The 12,615-nt window shown below is 41.3% G+C and overlaps 1 protein-coding gene across 35 annotated transcripts in view; it reads right to left on the bottom strand.

Annotated features, from left to right (window-relative positions):
- The window catches only part of kcnma1a (potassium large conductance calcium-activated channel, subfamily M, alpha member 1a), a 264,345-nt gene that overhangs the window by 189,009 nt on the left and 62,721 nt on the right, over window positions 1–12,615 (bottom strand). The window lies entirely within an intron of this gene.

Raw genomic sequence — 12,615 nt, 5'->3', positions numbered from 1 at the left:
TCCACATTCCTGATTAGCTAAAAACCTCAAAGGGGGGAAAGAATGGGCCGTCACGCCATAATGTCATCCATCTGCTATATGCTACACACGCGTGTGTGCGTGGGAACGAGTGTACGTTAGCTAATGATGTATGTTTGCGCTTTTCATTCCGCACATATGCTTCTTTAAGTTAATTGTTCCTGGGGGTGGAGAGGCTGGCCTTTCCGCGCTAATTCATGCATGCGATTGTCACTCCGTCGTATAGAAGATGTACCTCTTAGACTCGTGCAAAATGTCACCGCTCAGATCCATAAAACTGAGGAATCTTTGTAGAACCCTTGGAACTGCAATAACTTAACAGCAGTGGGGGTGGGGCATGTCTCTTTACGGTTACATGCAATGTTAACAACTGCAAATGAGGTTCCCAACGGTTCACGTTTCTAGCAGACATCATATTATTGTTAATAGTTAGAGTGAGACCTACAGTGTCCTGTCCTGTGACTTCCTACGCCTGTGGTCCTCACTTTTTTTTGCAACCAATAGCTGATAACTTGTTTTTATGTCTACTTTGTTAGTTTAGATGTAAGTGTAGTTTGTGTACACCTGGAGGTAAGAAGGACTGGAACAAATTAGGATTTGACCAAGTGTACCTGTTTTGTCCTATTTATTTTTTACAGATTTGTCCTAATGAAATATGATGACATTACTACTACTACATTGCTACTATCAGGAAAACCAGAGTAAAAGGGGGAGGGAGCCACCTGATGTGGCCCAGCAAGGTGCACTGTATTCGGTCACATGCGCCGAGCAGCCGGTGTGCTGCTACGGTGGTCAGGAGCACCGGAGTATAGAGAAGGAGGAGCCACCTGGCGTGGCCCAGCAAAGTGCACTGTATTCAGGCACACACTCCGAGCAGCTAGAAGGCTCTGGCAAAACTTTTGCACTTTTGCAATGCCGCGGTGCTGCCGTTTCAGCTGATAAGGACAATTTCAAGGTTGCCCCCTATTGGTGGAAATTCATTGTACATTTAACATTACAGAGTTGATTCACATTCTGCTTGTCTTGCGCATGGTGGCATGACTCAGGTCGTAGAGCGCTCGTCTCCCAACCTGATGGTCGCTGGTTCGATCCTCAGTGGGTAAGTAGATTGCAACACACGTCTTAGGATATTTTAACATTCATTCCACAGTTCCGCAGTTCAGCTTCAGCTTCATCTAGGTCGGGGTGTCTAAACTTTTTCCAGCGTGACAAATGAAAGGACGCAAGGGCCACTTTGATACGGATTTGTGATACAGGTGAAAAAGCCGATTAGTAGTATCAATGTCACCCTTTGCTTCGTTGTATTTTTTAATTGTCCAAACATTTCAACTTTCTTCTTAAATAATCTTTCTAAAGGTTCTTTTTGCAATATTATGACTTTTTCCCCAAATCTAATTTAAAAAAATTACAACTTTATTTTGTTTAGTTTTTTGTTTACCATAATTTAAAAAAAATAGCTGATTTAGAAAAAAACATTTCAGCCCTGTGCTACTTCCTTTCCTCTCCTTTTTCTTAATGTTACAAGTTTACTCAACCTCTTTTTCTCTTCATAGTTTGACTTTTTCTTGTAAAATTACAGCTGTTTTTTTTATTTCTGATTTTATTTTTGTGTTTTTTATTTTCTAACTATTTCAACTTTCTCCTTGTAAAGTTTGACCTTGTAATATGATGACTGCATCATATTTTGACTATTGTCATAACATTGTGACTACTATACATTTTGTTTTTTGGTTTTCAGAATATTATGACTTTAAAAAAAAACACTTCTTGATTCTTTCCCATCTATGGTAAGAAAATAGAAATATTCTTCCTCATAATGCTGTTTAACAAGTTTATTCTTGTAAAATTGCCACTTTTTGTCTCGTTAGATTACAACTTTTTTCTCTTCATATTTTGACTTTATTTTTGTAAAATGACAGCTGTTTTTTTCTTTATTTCTGTTGGTTTTTTTTCCTGTAGATGTCCAACTATTCAACATTCTTCTTGTAATTTTTCTTCTCGTAACTAACTTTTATAACCTTTATCATTTTTCCCCAACCAAAATTTCCTAAAATGACAACTTTATTGAATGTTTTGTTGTGTTTTTGTTGTGATGTTATTGTTATAGACAAAGTACAACTTTTTCTCGTACCATTTTTACTTTATTCGTGTAAAATGACTGCGGAATTCTGCTACTGGGGCAGGCTCTACACCCTAAATAAATGGTTTGTCCCCCCCAAATTACAATTTTAGAGGTGAAAACTCCACCAGAAAGAGCACAAAACTGCTCCCCCCATCTTGGTGGCCGTGCTGCTCAGCTGTTTTGAAACCTGACACCACAGCACTGCATCATGGTTCATTTGCATACTAACAGTGATCCATGTTTACTGAGGGAGGGGAAGGGGGGGTGATCTTGGCTGTGAAGAAACTTTGAGGAAACAGAGAAAGTGACCCATTAATAAGATTCAAGATTCAAGAGAGTTTTATTGTCATGTGCATGGTAAAACAGCAGTTATACCATGCAATGAAAATCTTATTCTGTTCATAATAATAATGAACAACGATTAAAAAACAAAGACTAATATAACGTCTGTGTAAAATATTTGTTCAATCAACAGGGGGAATAGGAAATACATAGCTGTTTTCCCCAGGGGGAGCTTTTCTCAGCCACACAAGCACAGAGGGGATCCCCAGACTGCCGGGAGTTGAGCCTTCAGGTGGGACACCCAAGTTGGCCAGGTCTCAGGGTAGAGGCTTGACAAAGTGTAATTCAATTCTCCAGGTTGAGGGCTGGACACACTAACAAGCTAGCTAACACCAGCTAACAACCCATGCCGTGAACAAAACACAAACATTGCATGTTTAAATGTTACCTAAAAACAATTGTGATGACAAAGGTTCCTATCTGGAATGGATCATTTTGCTTCTGTCCTATGAGAACATTTGTTCTGATGGTCAACCAGCATCCCAGAGTGGATGAAACCAAATAAACTGCATCTTGTATCTGTCACGGGTAGACAAACGAAGCACAATCAACCAGTGTGCCCCCCCTCAGGCAAGAAAGACCAACCCGAGTTGTGAGTATCCAACTTCTGCATGGCTTGCAGAGACATTGCCGACGTGCACCAGCCCGAGAGGGTGCTCTGTCCATTTCAGGAGGATTGTCTCGTCAAATTGGATTACATTTCATAACGATAAGGCAATGGACACAGCTGCCATTTTCCTAATTTGATTCCAACCCCCCCGCCCCAGAACAATGCCAATAAAGTCGCCCTAAAACAGCCCGACTTAGCAATTAGATCATGATCTGCTCTTGCCACAGGGGGCACCCCCTCCTCCGTTGGTTAATGTTGTTATTTATGCTTTACGTACTTATTAGTGTTGGGGGACTCAGCCTGCAAGTTAACACACGCATTCACATCCCACGTGCACGCGCACGTTCAGCATTCACAGAAAATACAGCGGTGTGAAAAAGTGTTAGCCCCCTTCCTGATTTCTTATTTTTTTGCATGTTTGTCACACTTAAATGTTTCAGATCATCAAACAAATGTAAATATTAGTCAATGACAACACAACTCAACACTAAATGCAGTTTTTAAATGAAACCTTTTATTATTAAGGGAGAAAAAACATCCAAAGCTACATGTCCCTGTGTGAAAAAGTGATTCCCCCCTAAAGCTAATAAGTGGTTGGGCCCCCCTTTAGCAGCAACAACTGCAATCAAGTGTTTGTGATAACTTGCAATGAGTCTCTTCCAGCGTTGGGGAGGAATTTTGCAGAATTGTTGTCATTCAGTCACATTGGAGGCTTTTCCTTTTTAAGGTCATGTCACAGCATCTCAATAGTCACGACTTGGACTAGGCCACTCCAAAGTCTTCAGCCATTCAGAGGTGGACTTGCTGGTGTGTTTTGGATCATTTGTTCGTTCCAGCTTGATTTCACAAACAGATGGCCGGACATTCATTTTTTGGTAGACAGCAGAATTCATGGTTCCATTTATCACAGCAAGTCTTCCAGGTCCTGAAGCAGCAAAACATCCCCACACCATCACACTACCACCACCACATTTTGCTGTTGCTATGATGAAATGCGGCCAGATGTAATGAGACACACACTTTCCAAAAAGTTAAACTTTTGTCTGGTCAGACCACAGAGTATTTTCCCAAAGGTCTTGGGGATCATCAACATGTTTTCTGGCAAAATTGAGACGAGCCTTAATGTTGTTTTTGTTCAGCAGTGGTTTTGGTCTTGCAACTCTGCCATGCAGGCTGTTTTTGCCCAGCGTCTTTCTTATGGTGGAGTCATGAACACTGACCTTAACTGAGGCAAGTGAGGCCTGCAGTTCTTTGGATGTTTGTTGTGGGGTCTTTTGTGACCTCGTGGATGAGTCGTGGCCGCGCTCTTGGGGTCATTTTGGTTGGCTGGCCACTCCTGGGAAGGTTCACCACTGTTCCATGTTTTCGCCATTTGTGGATAATGGCTCTCACTGTGGTTGGCTGGAGTCTCAAAGCTTTTGAAATGGCTTGTAAGTTTGTTTTTTTTGCTCCCTTAATAATAAAAAGTTTCATTTAAAAACTGAATTTTGTGTTCAGTTGTGTTGTCATTGACTAATATTTACAATTGCTTGATGATCTGAAACATTGAAGTGGGACAAACATGCAAAAAAATAAGAAGTCAGGAAGGGCAAACACTTTTCCACACGCCTGTACACCTCCTTCACCAAAGTTTAATACTGACTTATATACATGTGATAATACTGGTAGAATGTACAGCACACACGTACCACCACTGTTAAAAAGCCCACAATTCTGACATGTTTATGTCTTTGGCATGTTTTTTCCTCAAGCATTGCTTGGTGGTCCTTGAACGCACCATAGTTGCTGTGCCATGAGACGGTAGGGGGAAAAATGCGAGAAACACCCTGAGCAAGTCACATGCTGATTTTTGAGTCCATACGCCCAACATGCGTCTTTCGTATGTTTTGCTGGTGTCAGGTTTGGGCAAAATGTCAGTTTTTTCGTAGATCGTACTTGCGGACTCCTACGTGTGTCGTGCACCACACGTGCACCCCACATATGTAATTATTAGGGCTGTCACTAGGTGTCGCTGTTTGGTGAGACCTGTCACTAAGGTTCCCTTAGAAGTTTCATTTACGTCTTACATGTCCTATTTAGTCTGGTTCTGTCTACTATATTGGCCAATACGAGTGTAAAGCCACTTAAAGCCACAAGGAAGTACATTGTCCAGAAAAAACAACAAGGAACTGCTCACGTGTGAGTCTTTGTTATGTTATTTAAGTCTAATATGTCTTATATTCTCTGATTATGTCTACTATATCTGGTAATACAAATGTAAAGATCAGCATAGGGGTGTCTTTTTTCATGTCCTGAAGGCTCTGACAATGTTAGAAAGCGTATTTAGAACATTGACCACCTGAATCCTGCTTGGTGGAAATTTACTTAACAAACTTAACTAAACAATTAACCGTGATAAACGAGGGATGACTGTATACCGTTTTCTGTATTCTGGAGCTGTTTTACAGTGACGGGCCATGACGGTCAACAAATTCTACAGTATCTGCCTTTTTATCCAAATTAGCACTGAAATGACACGCTTTTGTTTCACAGAAATGGGTTGGATTGCTATTTTGCAATTCTGCTAACTTGCAAAATAACCAATAAAATACCTGCGCATGTAAGATACCTGCACAAATCCAACTAATTGGAATACAAAAATACTCAACTGCTGAATTCGGTCATGCATTTCTAGTTAGTGTGTACAAAAATCCATTGGAAGTTCACAGGAGTGGAATTAAACGTGTGCATGTCACTCTCCAACTTCAAAGCTCCTTCCAACCTCAATTCTCAGTAGCCAAGCAGCCTGCGTCTCTCCGGTCACATGCTGGAGATACCGAGTACCGATGTGTGTGTGTGTGTGTGTGTGTGTGTGTGTGTGTGTGTGTGTGTGTGTGTGTGTGTGTGTGTCTCCATGCAAGGACGTCTAAGGTTTCACTTTGATTGGCCGTGTGCCTGCTCCAGAGCACTCCAAGCATGCCCTGCGGTTACTTCATGGGCTCCACCCGCCCCCTTCACCAAGCAGGCAGATCATTAGCAAGACTAATTAAACAACACTTTATTTCAAGCGCTGAACAAACCAGGAATGAAGTAAGCTCTGGTGCCTCATCTCATTGACGAAACACCAACCTGCAGTGTCGCTTTTAATTACACCAACTGCAGCCTCCGCAGTCTGGCTCAGTGAAACGCTGCTTTATTGCATAGAAGGTCACATTTTTGCTTTGTCTGGTCGTCATCAGATGGTTTTGTTAGCATTTTTGTGGAGTTGAGGCTGCAACAGCATATTTAGAAAAGGGATTTGGCGCCCAAGTTGTGATTTTTTTTGTTTGTTTTAACGAGATAGAAATGATGAAATCTACAGTTGCATGTTCATAGTCGCATCAATACACTTTACCATCCACACCAGGGATGTCCAAGCTTTTTTTGTTTTTGCCTTCTTTCGTAATCAGCAGTAGAACATAGGTAAGTTTCAGGAAAAAATCAGTTCCCAACTAAAAAAAAGGGAGAAAACCAGCTTTTTTTGAAAATTCAAGTCTAAATAAACCAAACCAAACCAAACCAAATATCTAAACAACTATACCAACATAAACAACACAAAAAAGGGTTGGTTTACATCAAAATAACAATTTTTTTACAAATATAACAACATGATCTGTTTACAGTTTTCACATTTGGAACTGAAACTGTGTGTGCGCGTGTGTGTGCATGTGCATGTGTGCACACCTGTGGCGTGTGCATGTGTTAAAATGTCCCTCCAATGCGTAACCTTCGCTACACTCCTCCACGCTCTCTCACTTCCTCCTTCCTGTCATGTGTGATTTTTCCGTCCACAGGATCCGTGCCGAGCTCTTATCAAATGCACTTCAGCCACCTTGCGGCTGTTTTTATGGCTTAAAATTGCTCTGAATTGAAATGCATTTGTGGGGAGTTGCGTCATCACCTCTTTTTGCCTCTTGCACAAAAAAATGTAAAAGACGTATAAATATGTTGTTGGGATTGGGGTTGGGGATTATAAAAATATATACAGTGTAAATATGTCTTTGGTATTGAATGAGTTAATATTTCAGCTTTAAGCTACTAAAATAATGTTAGTTTTCCTCGTAATACACATTATTCTCGTAAAATTACAACTTTCTTAATATTTTTACTTTATCCTTGTAAAATTACTGCGGATGTTTACATTTTACCATTTTTGCTGTTGTTATGTTCGGGGTTTTTTTTTGGTTGTTTTTGTTTTTCTGTTTCAGTTTCCGTGCTAAATTATGTGCCAATAAAAAAACAGCCGCAGGCCGCAAATGGCCCTTAACAATTGTAATTGTTCTGGAAAATATATAATATTATGGGAAGGAGGTGAAAATGTTATGGGAATAAAGGCACAATATTATCCGAAGAAAGTTTTCAAAGATTATTTCAGAAGAAAAAAACAAAAGCAAAACAATAGAGCAAAGTTGTTAATAAGAAGGGGCTTTTTTTTACCATTTTTCTTCAAATATACACTGATCGAAATCTTAAGATCAGTTGAAAAACGGCTAGAATTAGCATTTTGCACATTTGGATCTTAATGAGGTTTTAAGTAGAGCTACAATATGCAAAAGAAAGAAGGGGGAGTGAGACAAAAAGCATTTTGAAAAAATTAATTGATTAAAAACAACAATTAAACTGAAATAGGCTGTTTATCAGCTGATCAAAAGTTTAAGACCACAGGCTATAAAAGCCAAAATCTAATAAAAATTGTCATTTTGTGTCAGGCATTCCCACTGTCATGCCCTCCTGATGCTAAAGCTAAGAAGCTTTCTCTTTTTCAACGTGGTGGGATTGTGGAGCTGCATAAGCAAGGCCTCTCGCAGCGTGAGAGGTTGGGCGCAGTCAGACAGTCATTCTACATTTTTTGAAAGATCCTGAGCATTATGGAACAAAAAAGTCAAGTGGACCCAAAAAAAAAAATCACACCTGCGCTGACCCGGATGATCCGACACAGGGCGGTCTTCCACCCACATTAAGGCCTTACTGGTGCCGACTGCAGCGCAATAACCATCAGACGACATCTGCGGGAAAAGGGTTTAAAAAAACAGAAAAGGAATTCAAAGACCTCGTCTCCTTCAACGCCACAAAAGTGCCCGTTTAGTCTTTGCCAGGGAGCATCAAACATGGGACATTGAAAGGTGGAAAAAAGTTTTATTCTCTGATGAGAAAAAATGTAACCTTGACGGTCCAGATGGCTTCCAACTTTACTGGCATGACAAGGAGATCCCACCTGAGATGTGTTCTACCCGGCACAGTGGAGGGGGGTCCATCATGATCTGGGGTGCTTTTTCATTTAGTGGAACACTGGGGCTTCAGGTGGTGCAGGGTCGTCAAACAGTGACTGCTTACGTGCAGATGTTGCAGCGGGCATCCCTCATGACCGAGGGTCCTCGTCTGTGTGGTAACAGCTGGGTTCTTCAACAGGACAACGCTGCAGTTCACAATGCTGGCTTGACCAAGGACTTCTTCAGGGAGAATAACATCACTCTTTTGGACCATCCTGCATGTTCCCCTCATTTAAATCCCATAGAGAACATTTGGGGATGGATGGCAAGGGAAGTTTATAAAAATGGACATCAGTTCCAGACAGTTGATGCCCTTGGTGAAGCCATCTTCACCACTTGGAGCAATGTTCCCACTAGCCTCCTGGAAACACTCGCATCAAGCACGCCCAAAGCCATTTTTGAAGTGATTAACAAATGGTTTGGAGAATTTTTTGTTATTTTTTTAACGATGGCTTTAAACTTTTGATCAGCTGATAAACAGCCTATTTCAGTTTAATTGTTGTCTTCAATAAATGACTTTTTCAAAATGCTTTTTGTCTCACTGCCCCTTCTTATTTTTGCATATTGTAGCTCTACTTAAAACCTCATTAACATCCAAATGTGCAAAATGATCATTCTAGCCATTTTTCTTAAGATTTCTTAAGTCTTCAGATCTGGATCAGGAGTGTATATAACTTCTTCGCATGTCTTTACAAAATATCCATTTTTTTTTTCCAAATTTGGACACCCCTGCTTTAAACACTCGCTGGCTCAGTTTTCAGAACGTAAGAATAAAATAGCTTAGAACGATTAAAGTCATCAAGTGTGCCAAAGTGAAATTTAGGGCTGCTTGAGCGCCCCCATCTAAAACCGCCCGTGGTGTGTTTGGCGCACACCTGAACACGGGATTCTAGGACGACACATTTGTTGGCGGCGGTGATGCGTTCAGGCGTGCCAATGGAAAGGGGGGTGGGGGGATGAAAATGAATAATGCATGATGTCACGGAGTGAAGGTTGGACATATCAGAGAAGACAATGTAAACAAGGAATTGTTTCTAGTTCATTTGAGGGAGTGTGGCCTGAGCCGGCAGGGAGGGGGTAGGGGGTGTGCCATGGGAGAATCCATCTGCCAGCTAAATATACACACCTGTGATGTCAAACACAGTGTGTGATGGCCGCTCAGACAGGAGGTGGGGGCAGTAAAAAAAATAATCATTTTTAAAAAAGCAGGGGCGGAAGGGAGGTTATTTGTTCGTACGTAGTTTAAGATTTTCAAAAGAGTGTTGATAAAATTGCTGAAAAATGTGTACTTGTGCAGGCTACTTCCTGGTTGGCGGAGAGTGAACGGCACTATCTACATCCCGTGGAGGACCGTCCCATCCATGTTTAGACGAGTGGGTTTGTCGTACGGGCTCCTACATGCAAAAAAAAGGGTTGCAAGACAAACTTACGTCTTCATGCGTCGTCCGTGCAGCCAACGTGTTTTTCATGAAACAATTTGTTCTTTTGAATTAACATAGAACCTAAGCTTTGCATTTTACCTGCATTATCACATATTTACAGCCCTAACCCAGGGGTGTCCAAAGTGCAGCCCAGGGGCCATTGTTTGATGCAATAAATGCAATAAAAAAAATAAATAAAAATAAATAACAGCAAAAATGGAAAAAAAAGACGATTAGTTTCACAAGAATAAAGATGAAATATTGAGAGAGTAAAGTCATAATATAATGAGGAAAAAATAGCATACATCTGAAAAGGAAAAAAAATGTCATAATATGAGAAACAAAGTCATTTTTTGGAACTTAGCTTGGGAAAAAGTTAGAATATTACGACAATACATTCTAAATATTATGACAACGAAGTCATCATTTGAAATTATTTTAAAAACTGCAAGTAAGTGTGATGTAAGGAGAAACTTGAGCTAACATCTAACATAAGCTAACATCTTAACAATACGCTTTGTCACCTGAGATGCAGGCTCTTTATTTCCTTTATATGTAAAAAACATTCCGGTATGGGGGGCTGGTTTGGAAAATGTAAAAGCAGCCCCCTCATCCTGTGACTGTTCAGTGTTCGGCCCTTGGTGGAAAAAGTTTGGACACCCCTGCCGTAACCCTCACGCTATAAAAAATGGCCTACGTTTGGAGAAAAAAATAAAAACACATTTTTGACCAATAATCCACAACCTTACCTGGGGCCCCATTTGGAGGTCCTATTTTTAAAAGTGTATTCAGTTCATCTTTCTCCTTCAAGAGGCGCCCCCGTAACGAGAACACAGTTAATATTAGGATTGCACCAATTAGCAGCGCACACAAGGGAGGCCGGGTAATAATGAGAGGGGGAGGGAGAGAGGAGGGGTGAGGTAAAACATGACACAGCGAGGGAGACAAAATGGGAACTGACAGCAGGAAATCTACAGGACGGGGTCACAGAGAAGGACGACGTGTCCGACGGAGAGAATGGCAGAAGGATAGAGCGAGGCTGACACCGATAATGACGCAAATTACGACATCACGCGAAAGGGCACTCAGCAAGAATCAAAGCAGAGGCAGAGAGAAGCTACAAGGGCCAAATGCGACGCTGGAAATAAACCAACAAGAAGAGCCTCACAAGTAAATTTAGCTTCCAAGAGCGAGTGACCGACGGAAAGCAAAGGCGAGAAAGGCCGACGCCCGCCCGTGTGACTGGGCTGATCTAACAGGACTTGGCTTTAGTGCAGCTGTTCCTCCGGCTTTCGTCTGCATCGCTGGGGAAAACGCTATTCCGGTGCGAGCGCCTATTTTTAGCCTCACCCGGGGGAGACGAGAAACGAGCGAATCTCATAACGCGCTCCGTTCGCCCTGTTTGCTATTTTAACGGCGGTACAGTTACCCGGTGTCCCTGGGTTACCGGCCGACACCGAGTCACGCGCGCCATGGAGGGATGAGGGACCCAGAACAGGGAGCTCCGTGTCGGGCTGACGCTCACGAGCGCTGGTGCGGAATGCTGAACCTCTTCATTCCCATGAGGGTGTTATTGCCGTTCGTGTACATAAAACATAAAAAGACTGACCAGGCAGAGAGTTTTTCTTGTTAGCATCGGCACCCCCTGACATAATATGTCACCATAGCAGCAGTTTTATCAGAACCACAGCTGGAATGCCTAATGCCGCCAGTCGGTTTAATAATAGTATGTCTCTTTTCGTAATGCTACAATCCCACAAAGGCTCTTTCAGTCCATGCAGTCTCATAGCAACCGCATAATAACAAGAGCCACTGATGCCAGAGTCTAATACGGCTGGACGGGCTCCACACCTCACGAGTGGTAGGTGCTTTCAAATACACTAATCCCTCGTTTATCACAGTTAATTGGTTCCAGACCCCACTGTGATAAGCCCATTTCCACAAAGTAGGAAGTTCCTTATTTATACGTCCACCATTTTTGTAGTTAAGAGCATAAAAACCTGTTTATGACCTTCTAAACACACTTTTTTAACATTATTAGAGCACTTTAAACATGAAATAACACCCCTATGGTCACCTTTACACTCATATTACCCAATATAGTAGACATAATATGAGAAAAGAAGACATATAAGACACAGAAAACCTGTTTACCACCTTCTAAATACAGTTTTTAACATTATTAGAGCCCCCTAGACATGAAATAACACCCCTATAGTCACCTTTACACTCAGTACTTCCTGCGGTGGCTGTTATCTCATTAACTCATTCAATCCCAGCGATTTTTCAAAAGACAACCTCTTCAGTATCTGCCAATTTAGACCATTTTGACCAATCTTTCAAGGCACACGGAATGTTTTGTTCTATGGCTATGAAAGATGGCAAATGAAAGATTAGAATTCCGTCTTTCACTGGAAGAAAAAAGCTAGTTTCTACCTTTTTACGTTCTTCAGTAATCAGCAGTAGAACATAGGTAAGTTTCAGGAAAATATCAGTTCCCGACTAAAAAAGGGAGAAAACCACCCTCTTGTGAAAAGATACATTTCAAGCATAACTTTCACTTTGACACAAATATGTTTTGTGACAGCTCAAATATCTAAACAACTATACCAACATAAACAACACAAAAAAGGGTTGTTTTACATCAAAATAACGATTTATTTATAAATATAACACCATGAACTATTTACAATTTTCACATTTGGAACCAAACGATGTGTGTGTGTGCACACGTGTGCGCGTGTGTGTGTGCTTGCGTTAAAATTAGCCTACAATGTGTAACCTTCTGCATGCTACGCTCTCTCACTTCCTCCT

Source organism: Dunckerocampus dactyliophorus, chromosome 14 (assembly GCF_027744805.1).
Source record: "Dunckerocampus dactyliophorus isolate RoL2022-P2 chromosome 14, RoL_Ddac_1.1, whole genome shotgun sequence".
Lineage (NCBI taxonomy): Eukaryota > Metazoa > Chordata > Actinopteri > Syngnathiformes > Syngnathidae > Dunckerocampus > Dunckerocampus dactyliophorus.
Note: the sequence above shows the minus strand (reverse complement) of the source record. Positions and strands in the feature narration are given on the sequence as shown.